A 14,520-nucleotide genomic window follows, 5' to 3' on the forward strand; every position below is an offset into this window, starting at 1 on the left:
TGTTTGTCATAAGCAATTACCTTTATCCTCCTGCAAAAGCCTTTTTACTCTGCAATCACCTCTTGCTGGACAGCCTGCGCTGGAGCAGCCAGCATGAAAAGGGAGCTGAGTAAGGCAGGGCCTAGGGTCTCACCAGGGTGGCCGAGTGGTTAAGGCGTTGGACTTAAGATCCAATGGACAGTTGTCCGCATGGGTTCGAGCCCCATCCCTGGTATGGGTTTTCAGCGGGTGTGTAGGAACTTGCAGATGCTTTTTTAAAGCATTTTCCTCTGCCCTCCTCACCCTCCCAGTGCCCTTCCTTAACAGTCCCAATTCACGTCTCAGCTGTGGGGTCTGCTGCTACTCTGCACTTAGCATGGATGCTTCCCAAAGCAATGCAGTGCCACCTACGCAGAGCCCCTGCTTAGAGAAATACACCTCCTATGTCTTTTCCCACTGAAGGGAGCAGGAGGAAGTACTTGCTTCCTGGGGAACATGGGCCTGCCACTGGAATTTGTTAACCCGCCTCTTGAGGATTTCTCCCCTTTCTTTGATTTACACCTGCAGGCTCTCCCTTGCCATCGGAGCAGGATCTGCTGATGCAGGCCCGGCAGGATCAAATGTGCAAAGGCTTGTCCCCAGGCCTCGGGAAAAAATTGAGCAGAGATTCCCGCCTCCGCCTCCGCCTCCGCCTCCGCCTCCTCTTGCCTTCCGAACGGGCTTCCAAACGGGCAATGCCCTGACGGGTCCCCCACGCCCCATCCTGCCCATGCCCACACCCCTGTATATGAGGGTGACCCATGTCCCTCACCCTCCATGCTCGAACGGAAGACACGTGTGTCCTGAGGGGAGCGCCAGACAGGCATTTCTCCGGCCAGGCAGACCCCTGCAGCACCCGTTAGGCTCCAAAGCCTGTACATTCCCAAGATGCCACTGGTCACTATGCAAATCAGACAGCCCTGGCCACACCCTCTCCGCCGCTGGGCTCTGCTGCTTTCGGTACGTGCAGCTCAGCTTTTTCTTACCCTGAACCAGACTTCCGTTTCAGCAAAAAGGTGGGTTGCAGTGGGTCCGGGATGCCATTTGGAGACAAAGCCTGCGGCCCTGTCAAAGATGACTTCCTGCCGCACACCATGTGGTCAGAAGCCTACGAAAAGAAGCGCACCTCGGAATACAGAATCTCACTTCCTCAAGAGCCTTGCACAAGAGATTTTCCTCCCGCCGAGGAAAGCAACTCAAAGGGAACCTTGCGAAAATCAAATTAGGAGCCAGATTGCGGGATGCTAGGCAAACTGTTTGTCAGAAAAGCAAATTCATTTTGAGAAGCCCTGACCTGCGGGAAGGAAAAGCATTCAAGGGCAGAAGAAGGACTGTTCCCTGACCGGGAATCGAACCCGGGCCGCGGCGGTGAGAGCGCAGAATCCTAACCACTAGACCACCAGGGAACCCAGAGCCATACAGCAAAAGTTCCTACACTGCTCTCCTAGTGACAAAGCTCATGGGGGCTGAAAGCATATTTTATTCTACAGCGAATATGAATCAGAACTTGAAAAAACACTCATGATTCCACCAGACTGTTTGTCACTTCCAAGCACAGGCCATCCCCTCCCCCGTGCTACTGAACCGACGAATTCCTGTACAATCGGGATCCCCGGGAAATCACAAGAGGGACACCTAGTGGCCGCTGATAGCTCAAAGACAGCTGGTACACCTTCTCACACCTACCTCGTTATTCAGCTTGCTGGAAGAATACATTGCGAATGACTGATTCAAGAGTGCAAGGGAGAAGAGTGCTCCAAAGTAGATGTATACATCGCAGCCGGGTTTTCCAGCAATTTACCTTTCTGATGAGCTGGTACTGCACTTTACGCCCACATAGAGCACCTGACTGGGTGGGGGACTGCGTGCGCATGAAGGTGGCTGAGGGCAATGGGAGCAAAGCAACCTGGGACACAGGGGACCCAGCCCCTTTCCTCTGCTTTCGTCTATAGGTCGGGGTGCCTTTTTAAGGACCTTCGATTAAAAAAAGCTGAGCTGCGTGGACAAATTACGCACGTCTACGTCTTAGAGGGATCTTCCCTGACCGGGAATCGAACCCGGGCCGCGGCGGTGAAAGCGCCGAATCCTAGCCACTAGACCACCAGGGAGGAGATGCTCTTGTGAGCCTGCCTTGCTCACTTCCTTATTGTGACTAAGCTAACTCCACTGTATAGATTGCCCATAAAGTACGAGTGGGGAAAAGTTAGGTGTCACACAGTGTGTTTGTCATAAGCAATTACCTTTATCCTCCTGCAAAAGCCTTTTTACTCTGCAATCACCTCTTGCTGGACAGCCTGCGCTGGAGCAGCCAGCATGAAAAGGGAGCTGAGTAAGGCAGGGCCTAGGGTCTCACCAGGGTGGCCGAGTGGTTAAGGCGTTGGACTTAAGATCCAATGGACAGTTGTCCGCATGGGTTCGAGCCCCATCCCTGGTATGGGTTTTCAGCGGGTGTGTAGGAACTTGCAGATGCTTTTTTAAAGCATTTTCCTCTGCCCTCCTCACCCTCCCAGTGCCCTTCCTTAACAGTCCCAATTCACGTCTCAGCTGTGGGGTCTGCTGCTACTCTGCACTTAGCATGGATGCTTCCCAAAGCAATGCAGTGCCACCTACGCAGAGCCCCTGCTTAGAGAAATACACCTCCTATGTCTTTTCCCACTGAAGGGAGCAGGAGGAAGTACTTGCTTCCTGGGGAACATGGGCCTGCCACTGGAATTTGTTAACCCGCCTCTTGCGGATTTCTCCCCTTTCTTTGATTTACACCTGCAGGCTCTCCCTTGCCATCGGAGCAGGATCTGCTGATGCAGGCCCGGCTGGATCAAATGTGCAAAGGCTTTTCCCCAGGCCTCGGGAAAAAATTGAGCAGAGATTCCCGCCTCCGCCTCCGCCTCCTCTTGCCTTCCGAACGGGCTTCCAAACGGGCAATGCCCTGACGGGTCCCCCACGCCCCATCCTGCCCATGCCCACACCCCTGTATATGAGGGTGACCCATGTCCCTCACCCTCCATGCTCGAACGGAAGACACGTGTGTCCTGAGGGGAGCGCCAGACAGGCATTTCTCCGGCCAGGCAGACCCCTGCAGCACCCGTTAGGCTCCAAAGCCTGTACATTCCCAAGATGCCACTGGTCACTATGCAAATCAGACAGCCCTGGCCACACCCTCTCCGCCGCTGGGCTCTGCTGCTTTCGGTACGTGCAGCTCAGCTTTTTCTTACCCTGAACCAGACTTCCGTTTCAGCAAAAAGGTGGGTTGCAGTGGGTCCGGGATGCCATTTGGAGACAAAGCCTGCGGCCCTGTCAAAGATGACTTCCTGCCGCACACCATGTGGTCAGAAGCCTACGAAAAGAAGCGCACCTCGGAATACAGAATCTCACTTCCTCAAGAGCCTTGCACAAGAGATTTTCCTCCCGCCGAGGAAAGCAACTCAAAGGGAACCTTGCGAAAATCAAATTAGGAGCCAGATTGCGGGATGCTAGGCAAACTGTTTGTCAGAAAAGCAAATTCATTTTGAGAAGCCCTGACCTGCGGGAAGGAAAAGCATTCAAGGGCAGAAGAAGGACTGTTCCCTGACCGGGAATCGAACCCGGGCCGCGGCGGTGAGAGCGCCGAATCCTAACCACCAGGGAACCCACAGCCATACAGCAAAAGTTCCTACACTGCTCTCCTAGTGACAAAGCTCATGGGGGCTGAAAGCATATTTTATTCTACAGCGAATATGAATCAAAACTTGAAAAAACACTCATGATTCCACCAGACTGTTTGTCACTTCCAAGCACAGGCCATCCCCTCCCCCGTGCTACTGAACCGACGAATTCCTGTACAATCGGGATCCCCGGGAAATCACAAGAGGGACACCTAGTGGCCGCTGATAGCTCAAAGACAGCTGGTACACCTTCTCACACCTACCTCGTTATTCAGCTTGCTGGAAGAATACATTGCGAATGACCGATTCAAGAGTGCAAGGGAGAAGAGTGCTCCAAAGTAGATGTATACATCGCAGCCGGGTTTTCCAGCAATTTACCTTTCTGATGAGCTGGTACTGCACTTTACGCCCACATAGAGCACCTGACTGGGTGGGGGACTGCGTGCGCATGAAGGTGGCTGAGGGCAATGGGAGCAAAGCAACCTGGGACACAGGGGACCCAGCCCCTTTCCTCTGCTTTCGTCTATAGGTCGGGGTGCCTTTTTAAGGACCTTCGATTAAAAAAAGCTGAGCTGCGTGGACAAATTACGCACGTCTACGTCTTAGAGGGATCTTCCCTGACCGGGAATCGAACCCGGGCCGCGGCGGTGAAAGCGCCGAATCCTAGCCACTAGACCACCAGGGAGGAGATGCTCTTGTGAGCCTGCCTTGCTCACTTCCTTATTGTGACTAAGCTAACTCCACTGTATAGATTGCCCATAAAGTACGAGTGGGGAAAAGTTAGGTGTCACACAGTGTGTTTGTCATAAGCAATTACCTTTATCCTCCTGCAAAAGCCTTTTTACTCTGCAATCACCTCTTGCTGGACAGCCTGCGCTGGAGCAGCCAGCATGAAAAGGGAGCTGAGTAAGGAAGGACATAGGGTCTCACCAGGGTGGCCGAGTGGTTAAGGCGTTGGACTTAAGATCCAATGGACAGTTGTCCGCATGGGTTCGAGCCCCATCCCTGGTATGGGTTTTCAGCGGGTGTGTAGGAACTCGCAGATGCTTTTTTAAAGCATTTTCCTCTGCCCTCCTCACCCTCCCAGTGCCCTTCCTTAACAGTCCCAATTCACGTCTCAGCTGTGGGGTCTGCTGCTACTCTGCACTTAGCATGGATGCTTCCCAAAGCAATGCAGTGCCACCTACGCAGAGCCCCTGCTTAGAGAAATACACCTCCTATGTCTTTTCCCACTGAAGGGAGCAGGAGGAAGTACTTGCTTCCTGGGGAACATGGGCCTGCCACTGGAATTTGTTAACCCGCCTCTTGCGGATTTCTCCCCTTTCTTTGATTTACACCTGCAGGCTCTCCCTTGCCATCGGAGCAGGATCTGCTGATGCAGGCCCGGCTGGATCAAATGTGCAAAGGCTTGTCCCCAGGCCTCGGGAAAAAATTGAGCAGAGATTCCCGCCTCCGCCTCCGCCTCCTCCTCCTCTTGCCTTCCGAACGGGCTTCCAAACGGGCAATGCCCTGACGGGTCCCCCACGCCCCATCCTGCCCATGCCCACACCCCTGTATATGAGGGTGACCCATGTCCCTCACCCTCCATGCTCGAACGGAAGACACGTGTGTCCTGAGGGGAGCGCCAGACAGGCATTTCTCCGGCCAGGCAGACCCCTGCAGCACCCGTTAGGCTCCAAAGCCTGTACAGTCCCAAGATGCCACTGGTCACTATGCAAATCCGACAGCCCTGGCCACACCCTCTCCGCCGCTGGGCTCTGCTGCTTTCGGTACGTGCAGCTCAGCTTTTTCTTACCCTGAACCAGACTTCCGTTTCAGCAAAAAGGTGGGTTGCAGTGGGTCCGGGATGCCATTTGGAGACAAAGCCTGCGGCCCTGTCAAAGATGACTTCCTGCCGCACACCATGTGGTCAGAAGCCTACGAAAAGAAGCGCACCTCGGAATACAGAATCTCACTTCCTCAAGAGCCTTGCACAAGAGATTTTCCTCCCGCCGAGGAAAGCAACTCAAAGGGAACCTTGCGAAAATCAAATTAGGAGCCAGATTGCGGGATGCTAGGCAAACTGTTTGTCAGAAAAGCAAATTCATTTTGAGAAGCCCTGACCTGCGGGAAGGAAAAGCATTCAAGGGCAGAAGAAGGACTGTTCCCTGACCGGGAATCGAACCCGGGCCGCGGCGGTGAGAGCGCCGAATCCTAACCACTAGACCACCAGGGAACCCACAGCCATACAGCAAAAGTTCCTACACTGCTCTCCTAGTGACAAAGCTCATGGGGGCTGAAAGCATATTTTATTCTACAGCGAATATGAATCAGAACTTGAAAAAACACTCATGATTCCACCAGACTGTTTGTCACTTCCAAGCACAGGCCATCCCCTCCCCCGTGCTACTGAACCGACGAATTCCTGTACAATCGGGATCCCCGGGAAATCACAAGAGGGACACCTAGTGGCCGCTGATAGCTCAAAGACAGCTGGTACACCTTCTCACACCTACCTCGTTATTCAGCTTGCTGGAAGAATACATTGCGAATGACCGATTCAAGAGTGCAAGGGAGAAGAGTGCTCCAAAGTAGATGTATACATCGCAGCCGGGTTTTCCAGCAATTTACCTTTCTGATGAGCTGGTACTGCACTTTACGCCCACATAGAGCACCTGACTGGGTGGGGGACTGCGTGCGCATGAAGGTGGCTGAGGGCAATGGGAGCAAAGCAACCTGGGACACAGGGGACCCAGCCCCTTTCCTCTGCTTTCGTCTATAGGTCGGGGTGCCTTTTTAAGGACCTTCGATTAAAAAAAGCTGAGCTGCGTGGACAAATTACGCACGTCTACGTCTTAGAGGGATCTTCCCTGACCGGGAATCGAACCCGGGCCGCGGCGGTGAAAGCGCCGAATCCTAGCCACTAGACCACCAGGGAGGAGATGCTCTTGTGAGCCTGCCTTGCTCACTTCCTTATTGTGACTAAGCTAACTCCACTGTATAGATTGCCCATAAAGTACGAGTGGGGAAAAGTTAGGTGTCACACAGTGTGTTTGTCATAAGCAATTACCTTTATCCTCCTGCAAAAGCCTTTTTACTCTGCAATCACCTCTTGCTGGACAGCCTGCGCTGGAGCAGCCAGCATGAAAAGGGAGCTGAGTAAGGAAGGACCTAGGGTCTCACCAGGGTGGCCGAGTGGTTAAGGCGTTGGACTTAAGATCCAATGGACAGTTGTCCGCATGGGTTCGAGCCCCATCCCTGGTATGGGTTTTCAGCGGGTGTGTAGGAACTCGCAGATGCTTTTTTAAAGCATTTTCCTCTGCCCTCCTCACCCTCCCAGTGCCCTTCCTTAACAGTCCCAATTCACGTCTCAGCTGTGGGGTCTGCTGCTACTCTGCACTTAGCATGGATGTTTGCCAAAGCAATGCAGTGCCACCTACGCAGAGCCCCTGCTTAGAGAAATACACCTCCTATGTCTTTTCCCACTGAAGGTAGCAGGAGGAAGTACTTGCTTCCTGGGGAACATGGGCCTGCCACTGGAATTTGTTAACCCGCCTCTTGCGGATTTCTCCCCTTTCTTTGATTTACACCTGCAGGCTCTCCCTTGCCATCGGAGCAGGATCTGCTGATGCAGGCCCGGCTGGATCAAATGTGCAAAGGCTTGTCCCCAGGCCTCGGGAAAAAATTGAGCAGAGATTCCCGCCTCCGCCTCCTCTTGCCTTCCGAACGGGCTTCCAAACAGGCAATGCCCTGACGGGTCCCCCACGCCCCATCCTGCCCATGCCCACACCCCTGTATATGAGGGTGACCCATGTCCCTCACCCTCCATGCTCGAACGGAAGACACGTGTGTCCTGAGGGGAGCGCCAGACAGGCATTTCTCCGGCCAGGCAGACCCCTGCAGCACCCGTTAGGCTCCAAAGCCTGTACATTCCCAAGATGCCACTGGTCACTATGCAAATCAGACAGCCCTGGCCACACCCTCTCCGCCGCTGGGCTCTGCTGCTTTCGGTACGTGCAGCTCAGCTTTTTCTTACCCTGAACCAGACTTCCGTTTCAGCAAAAAGGTGGGTTGCAGTGCGTCCGGGATGCCATTTGGAGATAAAGCCTGCGGCCCTGTCAAAGATGACTTCCTGCCGCACACCATGTGGTCAGAAGCCTACGAAAAGAAGCGCACCTCGGAATACAGAATCTCACTTCCTCAAGAGCCTTGCACAAGAGATTTTCCTCCCGCCGAGGAAAGCAACTCAAAGGGAACCTTGCGAAAATCAAATTAGGAGCCAGATTGCGGGATGCTAGGCAAACTGTTTGTCAGAAAAGCAAATTCATTTTGAGAAGCCCTGACCTGCGGGAAGGAAAAGCATTCAAGGGCAGAAGAAGGACTGTTCCCTGACCGGGAATCGAACCCAGGCCGCGGTGGTGAGAGCGCCGAATCCTAACCACTAGACCACCAGGGAACCCACAGCCATACTGCAAAAGTTCCTACACTGCTCTCCTAGTGACAAAGCTCATGGGGGCTGAAAGCATATTTTATTCTACAGCGAATATGAATCAGAACTTGAAAAAACACTCATGATTCCACCAGACTGTTTGTCACTTCCAAGCACAGGCCATCCCCTCCCCCGTGCTACTGAACCGACGAATTCCTGTACAATCGGGATCCCCGGGAAATCACAAGAGGGACACCTAGTGGCCGCTGATAGCTCAAAGACAGCTGGTACACCTTCTCACACCTACCTCGTTATTCAGCTTGCTGGAAGAATACATTGCGAATGACCGATTCAAGAGTGCAAGGGAGAAGAGTGCTCCAAAGTAGATGTATACATCGCAGCCGGGTTTTCCAGCAATTTACCTTTCTGATGAGCTGGTACTGCACTTTACGCCCACATAGAGCACCTGACTGGGTGGGGGACTGCGTGCGCATGAAGGTGGCTGAGGGCAATGGGAGCAAAGCAACCTGGGACACAGGGGACCCAGCCCCTTTCCTCTGCTTTCGTCTATAGGTCGGGGTGCCTTTTTAAGGACCTTCGATTAAAAAAAGCTGAGCTGCGTGGACAAATTACGCACGTCTACGTCTTAGAGAGATCTTCCCTGACCGGGAATCGAACCCGGGCCGCGGCGGTGAAAGCGCCAAATCCTAGCCACTAGACCACCAGGGAGGAGATGCTCTTGTGAGCCTGCCTTGCTCACTTCCTTATTGTGACTAAGCTAACTCCACTGTATAGATTGCCCATAAAGTACGAGTGGGGAAAAGTTAGGTGTCACACAGTGTGTTTGTCATAAGCAATTACCTTTATCCTCCTGCAAAAGCCTTTTTACTCTGCAATCACCTCTTGCTGGACAGCCTGCGCTGGAGCAGCCAGCATGAAAAGGGAGCTGAGTAAGGCAGGGCCTAGGGTCTCACCAGGGTGGCCGAGTGGTTAAGGCGTTGGACTTAAGATCCAATGGACAGTTGTCCGCATGGGTTCGAGCCCCATCCCTGGTATGGGTTTTCAGCGGGTGTGTAGGAACTTGCAGATGCTTTTGTAAAGCATTTTCCTCTGCCCTCCTCACCCTCCCAGTGCCCTTCCTTAACAGTCCCAATTCACGTCTCAGCTGTGGGGTCTGCTGCTACTCTGCACTTAGCATGGATGCTTCCCAAAGCAATGCAGTGCCACCTACGCAGAGCCCCTGCTTAGAGAAATACACCTCCTATGTCTTTTCCCACTGAAGGGAGCAGGAGGAAGTACTTGCTTCCTGGGGAACATGGGCCTGCCACTGGAATTTGTTAACCCGCCTCTTGCGGATTTCTCCCCTTTCTTTGATTTACACCTGCAGGCTCTCCCTTGCCATCGGAGCAGGATCTGCTGATGCAGGCCCTGCAGGATCAAATGTGCAAAGGCTTGTCCCCAGGCCTCGGGAAAAAATTGAGCAGAGATTCCCACCTCCGCCTCCTCTTGCCTTCCGAACGGGCTTCCAAACGGGCAATGCCCTGACGGGTCCCCCACGCCCCATCCTGCCCATGCCCACACCCCTGTATATGAGGGTGACCCATGTCCCTCACCCTCCATGCTCGAACGGAAGACACGTGTGTCCTGAGGGGAGCGCCAGACAGGCATTTCTCCGGCCAGGCAGACCCCTGCAGCACCCGTTAGGCTCCAAAGCCTGTACATTCCCAAGATGCCACTGGTCACTATGCAAATCAGACAGCCCTGGCCACACCCTCTCCGCCGCTGGGCTCTGCTGCTTTCGGTACGTGCAGCTCAGCTTTTTCTTACCCTGAACCAGACTTCCATTTCAGCAAAAAGGTGGGTTGCAGTGGGTCCGGGATGCCATTTGGAGACAAAGCCTGCGGCCCTGTCAAAGATGACTTCCTGCCGCACACCATGTGGTCAGAAGCCTACGAAAAGAAGCGCACCTCGGAATACAGAATCTCACTTCCTCAAGAGCCTTGCACAAGAGATTTTCCTCCCGCCGAGGAAAGCAACTCAAAGGGAACCTTGCGAAAATCAAATTAGGAGCCAGATTGCGGGATGCTAGGCAAACTGTTTGTCAGAAAAGCAAATTCATTTTGAGAAGCCCTGACCTGCGGGAAGGAAAAGCATTCAAGGGCAGAAGAAGGACTGTTCCCTGACCGGGAATCGAACCCGGGCCGCGGCGGTGAGAGCGCAGAATCCTAACCACTAGACCACCAGGGAACCCAGAGCCATACAGCAAAAGTTCCTACACTGCTCTCCTAGTGACAAAGCTCATGGGGGCTGAAAGCATATTTTATTCTACAGCGAATATGAATCAGAACTTGAAAAAACACTCATGATTCCACCAGACTGTTTGTCACTTCCAAGCACAGGCCATCCCCTCCCCCGTGCTACTGAACCGACGAATTCCTGTACAATCGGGATCCCCGGGAAATCACAAGAGGGACACCTAGTGGCCGCTGATAGCTCAAAGACAGCTGGTACACCTTCTCACACCTACCTCGTTATTCAGCTTGCTGGAAGAATACATTGCGAATGACCGATTCAAGAGTGCAAGGGAGAAGAGTGCTCCAAATTAGATGTATACATCGCAGCCGGGTTTTCCAGCAATTTACCTTTCTGATGAGCTGGTACTGCACTTTACGCCCACATAGAGCACCTGACTGGGTGGGGGACTGCGTGCGCATGAAGGTGGCTGAGGGCAATGGGAGCAAAGCAACCTGGGACACAGGGGACCCAGCCCCTTTCCTCTGCTTTCGTCTATAGGTCGGGGTGCCTTTTTAAGGACCTTCGATTAAAAAAAGCTGAGCTGCGTGGACAAATTACGCACGTCTACGTCTTAGAGGGATCTTCCCTGACCGGGAATCGAACCCGGGCCGCGGCGGTGAAAGCGCCGAATCCTAGCCACTAGACCACCAGGGAGGAGATGCTCTTGTGAGCCTGCCTTGCTCACTTCCTTATTGTGACTAAGCTAACTCCACTGTATAGATTGCCCATAAAGTACGAGTGGGGAAAAGTTAGGTGTCACACAGTGTGTTTGTCATAAGCAATTACCTTTATCCTCCTGCAAAAGCCTTTTTACTCTGCAATCACCTCTTGCTGGACAGCCTGCGCTGGAGCAGCCAGCATGAAAAGGGAGCTGAGTAAGGCAGGGCCTAGGGTCTCACCAGGGTGGCCGAGTGGTTAAGGCGTTGGACTTAAGATCCAATGGACAGTTGTCCGCATGGGTTCGAGCCCCATCCCTGGTATGGGTTTTCAGCGGGTGTGTAGGAACTTGCAGATGATTTTTTAAAGCATTTTCCTCTGCCCTCCTCACCCTCCCAGTGCCCTTCCTTAACAGTCCCAATTCACGTCTCAGCTGTGGGGTCTGCTGCTACTCTGCACTTAGCATGGATGCTTCCCAAAGCAATGCAGTGCCACCTACGCAGAGCCCCTGCTTAGAGAAATACACCTCCTATGTCTTTTCCCACTGAAGGGAGCAGGAGGAAGTACTTGCTTCCTGGGGAACATGGGCCTGCCACTGGAATTTGTTAACCCGCCTCTTGCGGATTTCTCCCCTTTCTTTGATTTACACCTGCAGGCTCTCCCTTGCCATCGGAGCAGGATCTGCTGATGCAGGCCCGGCTGGATCAAATGTGCAAAGGCTTGTCCCCAGGCCTCGGGAAAAAATTGAGCAGAGATTCCCGCCTCCGCCTCCGCCTCCTCTTGCCTTCCGAACGGGCTTCCAAACGGGCAATGCCCTGACGGGTCCCCCACGCCCCATCCTGCCCATGCCCACACCCCTGTATATGAGGGTGACCCATGTCCCTCACCCTCCATGCTCGAACGGAAGACACGTGTGTCCTGAGGGGAGCGCCAGACAGGCATTTCTCCGGCCAGGCAGACCCCTGCAGCACCCGTTAGGCTCCAAAGCCTGTACATTCCCAAGATGCCACTGGTCACTATGCAAATCAGACAGCCCTGGCCACACCCTCTCCGCCGCTGGGCTCTGCTGCTTTCGGTACGTGCAGCTCAGCTTTTTCTTACCCTGAACCAGACTTCCGTTTCAGCAAAAAGGTGGGTTGCAGTGCGTCCGGGATGCCATTTGGAGATAAAGCCTGCGGCCCTGTCAAAGATGACTTCCTGCCGCACACCATGTGGTCAGAAGCCTACGAAAAGAAGCGCACCTCGGAATACAGAATCTCACTTCCTCAAGAGCCTTGCACAAGAGATTTTCCTCCCGCCGAGGAAAGCAACTCAAAGGGAACCTTGCGAAAATCAAATTAGGAGCCAGATTGCGGGATGCTAGGCAAACTGTTTGTCAGAAAAGCAAATTCATTTTGAGAAGCCCTGACCTGCGGGAAGGAAAAGCATTCAAGGGCAGAAGAAGGACTGTTCCCTGACCGGGAATCGAACCCAGGCCGCGGTGGTGAGAGCGCCGAATCCTAACCACTAGACCACCAGGGAACCCACAGCCATATTGCAAAAGTTCCTACACTGCTCTCCTAGTGACAAAGCTCATGGGGGCTGAAAGCATATTTTATTCTACAGCGAATATGAATCAGAACTTGAAAAAACACTCATGATTCCACCAGACTGTTTGTCACTTCCAAGCACAGGCCATCCCCTCCCCCGTGCTACTGAACCGACGAATTCCTGTACAATCGGGATCCCCGGGAAATCACAAGAGGGACACCTAGTGGCCGCTGATAGCTCAAAGACAGCTGGTACACCTTCTCACACCTACCTCGTTATTCAGCTTGCTGGAAGAATACATTGCGAATGACCGATTCAAGAGTGCAAGGGAGAAGAGTGCTCCAAAGTAGATGTATACATCGCAGCCGGGTTTTCCAGCAATTTACCTTTCTGATGAGCTGGTACTGCACTTTACGCCCACATAGAGCACCTGACTGGGTGGGGGACTGCGTGCGCATGAAGGTGGCTGAGGGCAATGGGAGCAAAGCAACCTGGGACACAGGGGACCCAGCCCCTTTCCTCTGCTTTCGTCTATAGGTCGGGGTGCCTTTTTAAGGACCTTCGATTAAAAAAAGCTGAGCTGCGTGGACAAATTACGCACGTCTACGTCTTAGAGAGATCTTCCCTGACCGGGAATCGAACCCGGGCCGCGGCGGTGAAAGCGCCAAATCCTAGCCACTAGACCACCAGGGAGGAGATGCTCTTGTGAGCCTGCCTTGCTCACTTCCTTATTGTGACTAAGCTAACTCCACTGTATAGATTGCCCATAAAGTACGAGTGGGGAAAAGTTAGGTGTCACACAGTGTGTTTGTCATAAGCAATTACCTTTATCCTCCTGCAAAAGCCTTTTTACTCTGCAATCACCTCTTGCTGGACAGCCTGCGCTGGAGCAGCCAGCATGAAAAGGGAGCTGAGTAAGGCAGGGCCTAGGGTCTCACCAGGGTGGCCGAGTGGTTAAGGCGTTGGACTTAAGATCCAATGGACAGTTGTCCGCATGGGTTCGAGCCCCATCCCTGGTATGGGTTTTCAGCGGGTGTGTAGGAACTTGCAGATGCTTTTGTAAAGCATTTTCCTCTGCCCTCCTCACCCTCCCAGTGCCCTTCCTTAACAGTCCCAATTCACGTCTCAGCTGTGGGGTCTGCTGCTACTCTGCACTTAGCATGGATGCTTCCCAAAGCAATGCAGTGCCACCTACGCAGAGCCCCTGCTTAGAGAAATACACCTCCTATGTCTTTTCCCACTGAAGGGAGCAGGAGGAAGTACTTGCTTCCTGGGGAACATGGGCCTGCCACTGGAATTTGTTAACCCGCCTCTTGCGGATTTCTCCCCTTTCTTTGATTTACACCTGCAGGCTCTCCCTTGCCATCGGAGCAGGATCTGCTGATGCAGGCCCTGCAGGATCAAATGTGCAAAGGCTTGTCCCCAGGCCTCGGGAAAAAATTGAGCAGAGATTCCCACCTCCGCCTCCTCTTGCCTTCCGAACGGGCTTCCAAACGGGCAATGCCCTGACGGGTCCCCCACGCCCCATCCTGCCCATGCCCACACCCCTGTATATGAGGGTGACCCATGTCCCTCACCCTCCATGCTCGAACGGAAGACACGTGTGTCCTGAGGGGAGCGCCAGACAGGCATTTCTCCGGCCAGGCAGACCCCTGCAGCACCCGTTAGGCTCCAAAGCCTGTACATTCCCAAGATGCCACTGGTCACTATGCAAATCAGACAGCCCTGGCCACACCCTCTCCGCCGCTGGGCTCTGCTGCTTTCGGTACGTGCAGCTCAGCTTTTTCTTACCCTGAACCAGACTTCCATTTCAGCAAAAAGGTGGGTTGCAGTGGGTCCGGGATGCCATTTGGAGACAAAGCCTGCGGCCCTGTCAAAGATGACTTCCTGCCGCACACCATGTGGTCAGAAGCCTACGAAAAGAAGCGCACCTCGGAATACAGAATCTCACTTCCTCAAGAGCCTTGCACA

At 53.5% G+C, this 14,520-nt stretch overlaps 8 non-coding genes across 8 annotated transcripts; 7 read left to right on the forward strand and 1 right to left on the reverse strand.

The window, feature by feature from the left end:
* Positions 1-131: 131 nt before the first annotated feature.
* TRNAL-UAA (transfer RNA leucine (anticodon UAA)) lies at positions 132-214 on the forward strand. Its single transcript has one exon. It is a non-coding gene; the product is annotated as a tRNA-Leu (tRNA).
* A 2,155-nt stretch (positions 215-2,369) lies between these two features.
* Positions 2,370-2,452, forward strand: TRNAL-UAA (transfer RNA leucine (anticodon UAA)). Its single transcript has one exon. It is a non-coding gene; the product is annotated as a tRNA-Leu (tRNA).
* Positions 2,453-4,587: 2,135 nt separating this feature from the next.
* Positions 4,588-4,670, forward strand: TRNAL-UAA (transfer RNA leucine (anticodon UAA)). The gene has a single exon. It is a non-coding gene; the product is annotated as a tRNA-Leu (tRNA).
* A 1,132-nt stretch (positions 4,671-5,802) lies between these two features.
* TRNAE-CUC (transfer RNA glutamic acid (anticodon CUC)) lies at positions 5,803-5,874 on the reverse strand. The gene has a single exon. It is a non-coding gene; the product is annotated as a tRNA-Glu (tRNA).
* Positions 5,875-6,819: 945 nt separating this feature from the next.
* On the forward strand, positions 6,820-6,902 carry TRNAL-UAA (transfer RNA leucine (anticodon UAA)). Its single transcript has one exon. It is a non-coding gene; the product is annotated as a tRNA-Leu (tRNA).
* A 2,137-nt stretch (positions 6,903-9,039) lies between these two features.
* TRNAL-UAA (transfer RNA leucine (anticodon UAA)) lies at positions 9,040-9,122 on the forward strand. Its single transcript has one exon. It is a non-coding gene; the product is annotated as a tRNA-Leu (tRNA).
* A 2,137-nt stretch (positions 9,123-11,259) lies between these two features.
* TRNAL-UAA (transfer RNA leucine (anticodon UAA)) lies at positions 11,260-11,342 on the forward strand. The gene has a single exon. It is a non-coding gene; the product is annotated as a tRNA-Leu (tRNA).
* A 2,143-nt stretch (positions 11,343-13,485) lies between these two features.
* TRNAL-UAA (transfer RNA leucine (anticodon UAA)) lies at positions 13,486-13,568 on the forward strand. Its single transcript has one exon. It is a non-coding gene; the product is annotated as a tRNA-Leu (tRNA).
* The last annotated feature ends 952 nt before the right edge of the window (positions 13,569-14,520 follow it).

Source organism: Triturus cristatus, chromosome 5_2 (genome assembly GCF_964204655.1).
Source record: "Triturus cristatus chromosome 5_2, aTriCri1.1, whole genome shotgun sequence".
Taxonomy (NCBI): domain Eukaryota; kingdom Metazoa; phylum Chordata; class Amphibia; order Caudata; family Salamandridae; genus Triturus; species Triturus cristatus.